Here is a 12,228-nt window from a genome sequence, read left to right on the forward strand (position 1 = left end):
AGTCACCTACGTAAAGTGGAATGCTAATATTTCCGGCCGTCATTTCAAATGTCATGTTACAATTTGTACTATTTCCTACCTGATAGGTCCCATTACTCTTAATACATATACTCCCTATTGCGTTGTGTTTTCTTAATTTTAACTTCAAAAATGGTATATTCTTATTTGCTTCTTTTGATGGGCCTGCTATCCTAATGCTTGTATTCTTATTTGGAAAGAGCGGGGTAAAGATGTCAGACAGGGGAAATGTTGCATTTGGTTCTATCACTTCCGTGCAGTTCCCTAGTGTCAGAATGTCTGCCATATATTTGTTATATAATGTTCCTGCAGGTGGAGCCATAGTTGTCCCTGCACCAGCAGTACTTTTCTTTAAATTCTGCAAAACAGCTATCAGTTCTATTTTTACTATTGTTATGTAGATGGCATAACAGGAGGCTGCAAACGGTAGTGGGACTTGAACTTTATTAACTATGAAAAAGGAAGACTGGGGTGCAATCTCAGCCTGCAAACAGAAACCCGATGAAGACACTAGTGATTTTTATTCCCGATTTGAAAAATGTTTTGGTATTAATAGTGGCCTGAAAGCAAGTAGCGATTCATATCCACATCTTTTTGTAACAAAATTAGTCGAGAATTCCCTGCCCCAGGTTAAGAACAGGGTACTGAAAGTCGAGAGCACATGGCAAGCTAATACGCCTTCGCAAATGTTACAAATGTTACAGTACCACCAGAATAGGATTAGAGAAGAACAGTGTAAAAGTATGAAAATTATTAATAGGGACAATGAAGAACACATACAAGGTTTTCAAAAGAATAGTGGCTTTATTGCCAATAAAGCTGCAGCTTGAGACAATTTGCAAGTTTGCAAAGTGATCTGATTTCACAGAGAGAATTCAGGCTTTATATATGTTCACAATCTCTTGACAGGTTATTCATTAACTATTACATCATGGTGTGACCATGCTAGAATTAAATCCACGTGTACATTACAGTATCAAGGTGCATTTCAAAAATATGTCTACGTTCACATTTTACATTATTTGCGACACATCGGACCATGCAGCTACAGGTTAATCTTTAAACCACCATCTCCTGACTTTTCAGGCTTGCCTTGGCCGGTTATCTACATATGTACATTTGCAGTGTTGATCTACTATTGGCAGAGGCCCGTGTCAGCCTTGCCGTGACCGGTTATCTACAAATGTACATATGCAATGTTGATCTAGCAGATGCAGAGGCCCGTGTTTTCTGCTTTCCCACACAATGACACACTTGCTATCTGTGCTAGGTAAACACTTTGCCCCTCTACGACGACAAGGCAAGGACAGGCCAAACATGTCACACTCTAGGTCAGCGAGCAATTCCTGGAAAACGTTCACTGAACTGACTGAACTGCCTCTGGTATAGAGGTGAAAGCTAGTGAATCATTAAACAATTTGGAGTTTCAAACAGAATGGGCACGCACCGGCTCACCTGCCTCTCTTCCCTGGTTTCAGCTGAATTTCAGACAACTTAAGTTAACCCTTTGTGCACCAGCCGTGCACCATGGAGCAACATTTCATTATGACAAGTGGGATCTGTTCATTTGCAAGCAGGTTACAGACAGAAATTAATATAAACTGCAGTTCAATTCAATATTGTAATTTTTCATCTTTGACAAATCGACCCTTTGAACCTCAGTTTAAAATAATTTCATCACACAGCAGATCATAATTACTAATTATATTGTTCATTCTTATCATCGTCAGAAATGTCTATGTTCATTAACTCAGTAGTGACTGTTTGCATCAGCATCCTTTCATTTTCCTTTAATTTCCTCACTTGGCATTTTGTCAGCTGTCCCAATAATTGACAGCACATTGGCAGGCAATTAACTAATAGGCAACAGCCTATTATTAGTAGGAAAATTGTTATGAACTCCATCCCTATCTTCCAACCCCATGCGCTCAACCAACTCCAAAGTGAACCTCCTATATCCCATGTACCAGACTCCTGATGTGCTTCTACACCTATATGATGCAATCTTTTTATTGCTTCCCTGACAGTAACAGAGGAGTCCGGGACATAGGTGCAGCAGGACGCCCCTATAATTGCACAGACTCCTCCCCTTTCTGCTAGCATCATGTCGAGGATCATTCTATTTTGTAACGAAACTAATCTCACAGCTTGAAGCTCTACTGTAATATTTTCAAGTATACTTGTTGTTTCATTTATTGTTGCTTCTAGTAGCCTGGATAATCTACGTATATCTCTGGAGTTGATAGCTGGACCAATCCATGGTATCACTCCTTTAAATATGTCACCCGCTATCTGTGATGCTGTATCTCTTTGATCCACATCCACACTTCTCCTGCCTCTCCGTGGTGCATGTCTTTGCATGTCCCTTCGAACTTCTTTTGTGTCTTTAATTGCTATAGCAGGTAATACAAAACCTAGGTGACAACAACCACCCCAATTTGTTGGAAGCCATGTATAAGCCTTCTCTCCACAAATGAAATAAATTGAGTCACCTACGTAAAGTGGAATGCTAATATTTCCGGCCGTCATTTCAAATGTCATGTTACAATTTGTACTATTTCCTACCTGATAGGTCCCATTACTCTTAATACATATACTCCCTATTGCGTTGTGTTTTCTTAATTTTAACTTCAAAAATGGTATATTCTTATTTGCTTCTTTTGATGGGCCTGCTATCCTAATGCTTGTATTCTTATTTGGAAAGAGCGGGGTAAAGATGTCAGACAGGGGAAATGTTGCATTTGGTTCTATCACTTCCGTGCAGTTCCCTAGTGTCAGAATGTCTGCCATATATTTGTTATATAATGTTCCTGCAGGTGGAGCCATAGTTGTCCCTGCACCAGCAGTACTTTTCTTTAAATTCTGCAAAACAGCTATCAGTTCTATTTTTACTATTGTTATGTAGATGGCATAACAGGAGGCTGCAAACGGTAGTGGGACTTGAACTTTATTAACTATGAAAAAGGAAGACTGGGGTGCAATCTCAGCCTGCAAACAGAAACCCGATGAAGACACTAGTGATTTTTATTCCCGATTTGAAAAATGTTTTGGTATTAATAGTGGCCTGAAAGCAAGTAGCGATTCATATCCACATCTTTTTGTAACAAAATTAGTCGAGAATTCCCTGCCCCAGGTTAAGAACAGGGTACTGAAAGTCGAGAGCACATGGCAAGCTAATACGCCTTCGCAAATGTTACAAATGTTACAGTACCACCAGAATAGGATTAGAGAAGAACAGTGTAAAGTATGAAAATTATTAATAGGGACAATGAAGAACACATACAAGGTTTTCAAAAGAATAGTGGCTTTATTGCCAATAAAGCTGCAGCTTGAGACAATTTGCAAGTTTGCAAAGTGATCTGATTTCACAGAGAGAATTCAGGCTTTATATATGTTCACAATCTCTTGACAGGTTATTCATTAACTATTACATCATGGTGTGACCATGCTAGAATTAAATCCACGTGTACATTACAGTATCAAGGTGCATTTCAAAAATATGTCTACGTTCACATTTTACATTATTTGCGACACATCGGACCATGCAGCTACAGGTTAATCTTTAAACCACCATCTCCTGACTTTTCAGGCTTGCCTTGGCCGGTTATCTACATATGTACATTTGCAGTGTTGATCTACTATTGGCAGAGGCCCGTGTCAGCCTTGCCGTGACCGGTTATCTACAAATGTACATATGCAATGTTGATCTAGCAGATGCAGAGGCCCGTGTTTTCTGCTTTCCCACACAATGACACACTTGCTATCTGTGCTAGGTAAACACTTTGCCCCTCTACGACGACAAGGCAAGGACAGGCCAAACATGTCACACTCTAGGTCAGCGAGCAATTCCTGCAAAACGTTCACTGAACTGACTGAACTGCCTCTGGTATAGAGGTGAAAGCTAGTGAATCATTAAACAATTTGGAGTTTCAAACAGAATGGGCACGCACCGGCTCACCTGCCTCTCTTCCCTGGTTTCAGCTGAATTTCAGACAACTTAAGTTAACCCTTTGTGCACCAGCCGTGCACCATGGAGCAACATTTCATTATGACAAGTGGGATCTGTTCATTTGCAAGCAGGTTACAGACAGAAATTAATATAAACTGCAGTTCAATTCAATATTGTAATTTTTCATCTTTGACAAATCGACCCTTTGAACCTCAGTTTAAAATAATTTCATCACACAGCAGATCATAATTACTAATTATATTGTTCATTCTTATCATCGTCAGAAATGTCTATGTTCATTAACTCAGTAGTGACTGTTTGCATCAGCATCCTTTCATTTTCCTTTAATTTCCTCACTTGGCATTTTGTCAGCTGTCCCAATAATTGACAGCACATTGGCAGGCAATTAACTAATAGGCAACAGCCTATTATTAGTAGGAAAATTGTTATGAACTCCATCCCTATCTTCCAACCCCATGCGCTCAACCAACTCCAAAGTGAACCTCCTATATCCCATGTACCAGACTCCTGATGTGCTTCTACACCTATATGATGCAATCTTTTTATTGCTTCCCTGACAGTAACAGAGGAGTCCGGGACATAGGTGCAGCAGGACGCCCCTATAATTGCACAGACTCCTCCCCTTTCTGCTAGCATCATGTCGAGGATCATTCTATTTTGTAACGAAACTAATCTCACAGCTTGAAGCTCTACTGTAATATTTTCAAGTATACTTGTTGTTTCATTTATTGTTGCTTCTAGTAGCCTGGATAATCTACGTATATCTCTGGAGTTGATAGCTGGACCAATCCATGGTATCACTCCTTTAAATATGTCACCCGCTATCTGTGATGCTGTATCTCTTTGATCCACATCCACACTTCTCCTGCCTCTCCGTGGTGCATGTCTTTGCATGTCCCTTCGAACTTCTTTTGTGTCTTTAATTGCTATAGCAGGTAATACAAAACCTAGGTGACAACAACCACCCCAATTTGTTGGAAGCCATGTATAAGCCTTCTCTCCACAAATGAAATAAATTGAGTCACCTACGTAAAGTGGAATGCTAATATTTCCGGCCGTCATTTCAAATGTCATGTTACAATTTGTACTATTTCCTACCTGATAGGTCCCATTACTCTTAATACATATACTCCCTATTGCGTTGTGTTTTCTTAATTTTAACTTCAAAAATGGTATATTCTTATTTGCTTCTTTTGATGGGCCTGCTATCCTAATGCTTGTATTCTTATTTGGAAAGAGCGGGGTAAAGATGTCAGACAGGGGAAATGTTGCATTTGGTTCTATCACTTCCGTGCAGTTCCCTAGTGTCAGAATGTCTGCCATATATTTGTTATATAATGTTCCTGCAGGTGGAGCCATAGTTGTCCCTGCACCAGCAGTACTTTTCTTTAAATTCTGCAAAACAGCTATCAGTTCTATTTTTACTATTGTTATGTAGATGGCATAACAGGAGGCTGCAAACGGTAGTGGGACTTGAACTAGGGGCAAACTTTGGTCTACAGAAGCTGGGAATTGCAAACATATCCAGCAATCTCCCCTTGTTAATATCTTATTGGTATGATGCATCAAAGTCACAAAGGAATTGTGGTGCATTTCTTCTCTGTGGGCTATTTCTTCAGGTGACAAAGTGTATGCAGGTATTGTAGCAGGTGTTGTTGGCGTTGAGATCAACTTTTCCATGGGATAGAACACATCTAATAGATATACAGTAATTAATGCTAATAATAACAGACAGAATATCACCCCAGATATGCACATTTTAGACTTGTACCATTTTCTCCTCATTTTTAGAACTGTATTTTCCCTATCCATATCTATCTATCTATTTTTATACTTTCTCTAATTGGATGTAGTGCTATTGATTATACTATGTTGTGAATTATCACTATGAATCTTTACTATAATATAAGCTAAACACACAAAAAGCATAAACACATATAAGGTGAGGCTGTAGTATAAAATATATTGCGAACAGCTATTCGTTAATATTTCAGATGGTCTCTGAATATTTTTTGGTACTTCTCTCCTCCCAAAGATATGCATGTAATTTCTATAAGGCACGACCCTTTGATCATGAATATCAATTGTTAGTGCAGCCACATTTACATTTACAGGAGTGTCCACTATACCTCACCCCAAATCTTTCTTTCTGAAGCTGACTGTCCTGATGATCTGGAAAAAGTTCTTTGCTGGTTGCTGCAGCAGCACGGGTGCTCGCAGTGACAGAAGGACCCGCAAATTCCTTCTGAATCCGTTCAAGTCCTTTGCTGGTTGCTGCAGCAGCACGGGTGCTCACAGTGACAGAAGGACTCGCAAATACCTTCTGGATCAGTTCATCTACTAATTACTGCAGTGGCACGGGCACTGTGCAGTTACAGGAGGACTCGCAAATACCTCCTGGATCAGTTCATCTACTCAACGTTGTATTGGCCCACTTTTTACTAAGAACTTCCCTAATGAATTGTTGTAGTCTCTTCCTGTTATGCAGACAGGTTGTTATTCCTGGTGGTAGTGTGCAATACACCCTAGTTTATTTTTCTCAGTCAGCAAGTACTCTATTCAAGGCTTCTTGTAATGCTAGACTATTCAAATCTTGCATTAGTTGGTATTCTAGCTGACTAAATACTTCCTCAAGGTAACTGAGTGCGACTTCGTTGTCTTCTTCACTGCTATTCTCAAAGTCAAAAATCGTTGTCAAGATATCTGTTAAGATAATATCTAATAGTAGTACTTCATCTATTTCTTGCAGAAGATCAGGTACCAGAATTACTGACATTTCATCTCCTTCTTCTTTGTAGATCTCAAATTGTACCTTTTTTCTTCTTTGATCAGTTCTGGTGTTGGCATGTGCTGCTGACCTGGGTCTTGGCTGGATGCAGTCTCAGGAGGTGCCAGTTTTATGTGGCTGGCATGGATCCAAGATTTGTTGTTGGTGCACTTCACCGCTGTCTTTGTTGCGAGCAGCACCTGCTGCGGTCCCTTCCAGCGAGCTTGGAGACAGTTGGACCTCTGGAATGCTTTAATGAGCACCCAGTCCCCGGGCTTGAACTTATGCCCCTCGACCTGCAGCGGCTCTGGAAGGGCTCCCTTCACGTGCTGGTTGATAGAAGCAAGAGTACGTGTAAGTGACATGCAGTAATCATTCAACAGTTCATTCGTCATCATAGGCAGAGCATTTTTGTCTGGAACTCCCCAAGCTACCATTGGCAACCCAGTGACAATTTCATGTGCACTGAGTTTGGTCTTGGCATCTGGTGTGCTCCTCATGCTCATTAGGGCAATAGGTAGGGCATCCATCCAGGTCAAGTTTGTGTCAGCACATATTTTTGCTATCTTGGACTTAAGCACGCCATTCTTTCTTTCCACTGCGCCAGCGGCCTCTGGATGATAGGCGCAGTGTAGCTTCTGCTGTATTCCCAAGGCTTTGCATGTAACCTTTATTAGTTCATTACAGAAGTGACTGCCATTCTCTGAAAATATTGTTTTTGGGACCCCAAAACGTGGGATCAGTTCCTTTATCAAGCACTTGGCTGTTGAGATGGCATCATTGTGTTTCACCGGATATGCCTCTATCCACTTTGAATACATGCACACCACCACCAGGATATACCTATACTTATTTGTAGGGGGCATCTCCACATAGTCTATTTGCAGGGCTTCAAATGGCATTGTTGGTTTCTGAAAGTGGCCTTTGGGTACTGGAGCAGTCTTACCCACATTGTACTGTGCACATACCATACATGTTTGACATATCTCCTGTGCTATTTTCCTTATGTTCTTGTTCACCCAGAACTTGTTCATGCAAGTTACAATTGCATCTCTACATATATGTGCTGGGCCATGCATGGCCAAACACATAGAGTAGACCATCCTGTCTGGTAACATGTATTTATCCTTGGCGTCATTCATCCAACATCCTTGAACAAATGACCCATTCTTTGACCAACTCATCTGTTCTTCTGTGGTTGCTCCTTGTTGCATTAGTCTTATACCTTCACTTGTTAGATCTAGTGACTTCATCTGGTAATTCTTGGACAGTTAGTACTAGTGCTGAATTATTTCTTGCTGTTTGTTTGGCTGTTATGTCAGCAAATGCATTTCCCTGGCCTACCTTGTCTGTTACTTTTCTGTGGGCGCTGCATTTAACTATGGCCAATTTCTTTGGAAGTGCCAGGGAGTTAAGTAATTTGGTGATAAGCACTCCGTGCTGTATCTTTGTGCCTTGTGAGGTAATGAAACCTCTTTCCTTCCAGAGTCTTCCAAAGGAATGTGCCACATTAAAGGCATATTGGCTGTCTGTATATATGTTCACACACCTTCCTTCAGATAATTCACAAGCTCGTGTGACACAAGTTCTGCTGCTTGTGCAGACAACTCGGGTATCTTACAGGACTCAACTACAGTTTTATTTGTTACAACTGCATAGGCTGCTGATGTATTTCCATCCTCTGTTCTAAGGCAGGAACCATCCACCCACAATTCTCCCTCTGCATCTGCATAGGCCACGTCTGTCATGTCAATTCTCCCTTTTGTTTGCTCTTCAGTTAACAAAATACAATCATGGTCTGTGTCCACTAGATCATCAGTGGGAATAGGTAACAGAGTAGCAGGGTTAAGCACATTGCATTTGTGAAGTGTCACATGTGCTGCAAATAAACAGATCTCATACTGCGTGAGCCTGGCATTTGTGAGGTGTTGCGTACGTGTCTTGTTTAGTATCAGCTCTACGGCATGTGGAACATAGACATCAACTTCATGTCCCATTATTATGCTTTCTGCACGTTGTAGTGCTAAGGCGGTTGCTGCAACAGAACGTATACAGGAAGGTAAAGCCTTGGCTACAGTATCCAAGGTGGCAGAGAAATATGCGCATGGTCTTTTGTGGTCACCAAACTGCTGGCATAGAACCCCAAGAGCACTCCCGTCAGACTCATGAACATAGAGTTGGAAAGACTTAGAATAGTCTGGTAGGCCTAAAGCAGGAGCAGAGCAGAGAGCTTGCCGAATGGCAAGGAAGCTTTGTTCATGTTCTGGCAACCACTGAAGGGGTTCGGGCGTGTCCTTGTGGGTCAGGGCCAATAAAGGTTTTGAAATCAAGGAGAAGTTAGCAATCCAATGTCGACAATAACTGGCCATACCTAAAAAGGCTCGCACCTGTTTTTGGGTGCGTGGCACTGGTGTCTGTAGAATCAATTTAATGCGCTTATCATCCAATCTTCTCTGCCCTTTCGACAGGATGTGTCCTAGGTAGGATACTTCCTGTTGAACAAATTGAATCTTTTCTGGTGAAACTTTGTGACCACGTTCAGCTAAGAAATTTAACAAATTAATGGTGTCAGTTGTACATTGTGCCTCAGAGATGCTACCAAGTAGCAGGTCATCTATATATTGTATTAGCACAGAGTTAGGTGATAAATTGAATGTGTCTAGTTCTCTCTTTAAGGCCTGGTTGTAAATGCTCGGACTTTCTGTGAACCCTTGAGGGGCCCTACAGAAGCAGAAGCTTCTCCCGCCTATAGAGAATGAAAAGAGGTACATGCTACCCTCATCTATTGGGATTGAGAAGAAGGCATTCTTCAAATCTACCACAGAAAAATATGCCATTTCTGGTGACAGTGTTGACAATATTGATACTACATTTGGGACAACCGGGAACTGTGGCACCACTATTTTATTTATTTCCCTCAGATCAACTATGAATCTGTAACTTTTTTCATTAGTATTTCCATCACTCTTTTTTAAGACCGGTAGGATAGTGCTGTTACAAGGACTGCCTGATATTTCTTTAACAATCCCTTCTTTCAGTAAGTCAGCTATTATATCCTGCAATCCCTTTAGACCCTCTGGAGCAATTTTGTACTGTGGTATTCTTGGTAATTTTACATTCTGTTTGACTGTAATAGTGACAGGTGTGATGTTCATTTTCCCTGTGTCATTTTTGTGTTTTGCCCATATCCTTGAATCTATCTGATCCATTATTTGTGCGGCTATATTTTGTATTCCTATTGATAGGAAACAGTTGCCCATTTCCTCTGTCATTGGTCCATCTACTTCCAAGAAAACTCCGTCTGCAGTGCACTTAATAGTGGCATTCATCTTTTTTAGCAAATCCAATCCCAACAAATTAAATGCACATTTGTCTGATATAAGGAATGAATGGGTGTCCTGAATTGGGCCTATGCTGTATTTCAAGGGTGCTGAAATTGGGCTTGTTACAAGTATGTTGGTGAATCCCACTGACTTATTTATTTTTCCCGAGAGAGGAACATCTGGAAACTTTTTCTTGGTCAAGGAGGAATTGGTGGCCCCTGTATCTATTAGTAAGTCCACAGGTGTACCTTCAATCTTACCCCTCACATATGGTCCAGTGGGATCTACAGGGATTACCATCCTCTGTATTAACTCTCTCGGGCCCCCCTATTGTGCATAATAGTCCCATTCCCCTTGGGGCCCTTCCTGATATATTCCATCATGCACCTGCATTTTTGGTATTTGTTCATTATCAAAGAAATTTGTGTTGGGGGGATACTCTGTAGGGCCATGCTGTGAGTCACGTCCTTGCTGTTGATATCCACCTCTTCCCATGCTCCTTCCCCGGCCTCTTGATCTTCCCATCCCACCCCCTCTTTGTGACTGCTTGACGGGGTGTGGGCATTGAGCTCTCCAGTGATCCTGACCCCCACAATTAAAGCATCCTTGTGTGTGTGCTTGTTCATTTGTGGTGGTATGCTGTGTAGGGGGAGTTGAAAATGACCTTTGTGGGCCCCCACGGCCTCTTCCTCTACCCCTGCCTCTTTGTCCTCTGCCGCTATACTGGTTTGACTGCTGAATCAAAACTTTAGTTTTTAACTCTTTTAATTTGTTATTTTTACTTTCCAACTCCTTTTTACCTAGCATTTCGTAATACTGTGCCAATTGTAAAACTTCTGTTAGTGGTTTGCATGACCAAGTAGGGTTGTACTCTAGAATCCCTTTTTTAATCAATGGTTTTAAATTATTTACAAAACAAGAGACAAGTGCACTTTGTGTTGCTTCCTTTTCAGTATCTAAACCACTTGAAGCTGTGAAGACTTTCTGTATTCTGGCGAAAAACCCAGATACTGTTTCTTCAGTGTCCTGAATGCATGCATTTAATTTTGACCAGTCTATTTGTTTTCTGGGGACCAGTGTATTTACTTTAGCCATTATTTTTGCTGGTAAGTCTCTAATATCATCTGATATGTCCTCTCCTTGTTCCCTTTTTTCTTTAGTAATTTCTTCCCATTTTATTTTTAATACTTCATCATCCTCTCTCCTTATTTTTCCCCAGATGTCTGGTGGCAAGATTATAGAAAACATTTGTTCTATGTCATCCAGTGTGAGAGTGCCAACTCTTAGTATTATTTCTGTCTGTCTGTACCATTCTTCTCTGTCCTGTCTAATGTCTGGAAATTGAAGTGCAAATCTATGCAATTCAACATTTGACCATGGTGTGTGAACTTTAATAGTGGGCTTCCCTTCCTTATTTCCTGGTACTTCTCTTAATGGCAAGGCTCTAGAAGTGGAAAGAGTACTATCTTCCTCCTGTTTACCTTTTTTCTTTTTTGTACATTTTTGTTGTAGCATCAAAAGAGTATCTATCCATTCAGCTAATATCTGGACAGCCTCTAATATATCTGTGCTTGATGCCCCTACATCATCTATTGCTTCTGATATTGTGTTGCTATGATCACGGGACAATCTGTCAGGTTGGGGGTAGCCGTCTTCCTCAGGCCAATATTTTTCCCAGTCTTTAAACCAGTTGTAACTTTTTTTGTCTAATTTTTCCAAAGCACTGCGTTGAAGCGCAGGCGTGAATTCTAGGGGGAAGCGACTTTTCGCAGTAGGCCATGTAGAAGTACCATTTTTCATAATGTCTATCACCCACTCGTGTATCATTTTCTGTTCTCTTTCTGTTATTTTTGGCCTTAACCCTTGTCTACCAGAGGTAGAGAGAGGCGTGTCTTGTAGTGATACAGGTACTGTCTTACTAGTTGGTGATGTATATTGCGGTGTGTGTGTCTGTGGTGCTGATGTAGTTTGCATTGTTTGTGGGCTGTATGGTGGTGGAGTTGTTAATAATGCCTCTATTACAGGGTCTTCTGTATCTTCCTGTTCTAAGGGAGCATTAGGTAGAGTGGGGTACACATCTGGTATGGGCTTGTGAACTGTAAGACATTTATCCATTTCCATTTCTTTTTCCCTACAACTTGTTACACATC

Source organism: Lissotriton vulgaris, chromosome 1_2, assembly GCF_964263255.1.
Source record: "Lissotriton vulgaris chromosome 1_2, aLisVul1.2, whole genome shotgun sequence".
Lineage (NCBI taxonomy): Eukaryota > Metazoa > Chordata > Amphibia > Caudata > Salamandridae > Lissotriton > Lissotriton vulgaris.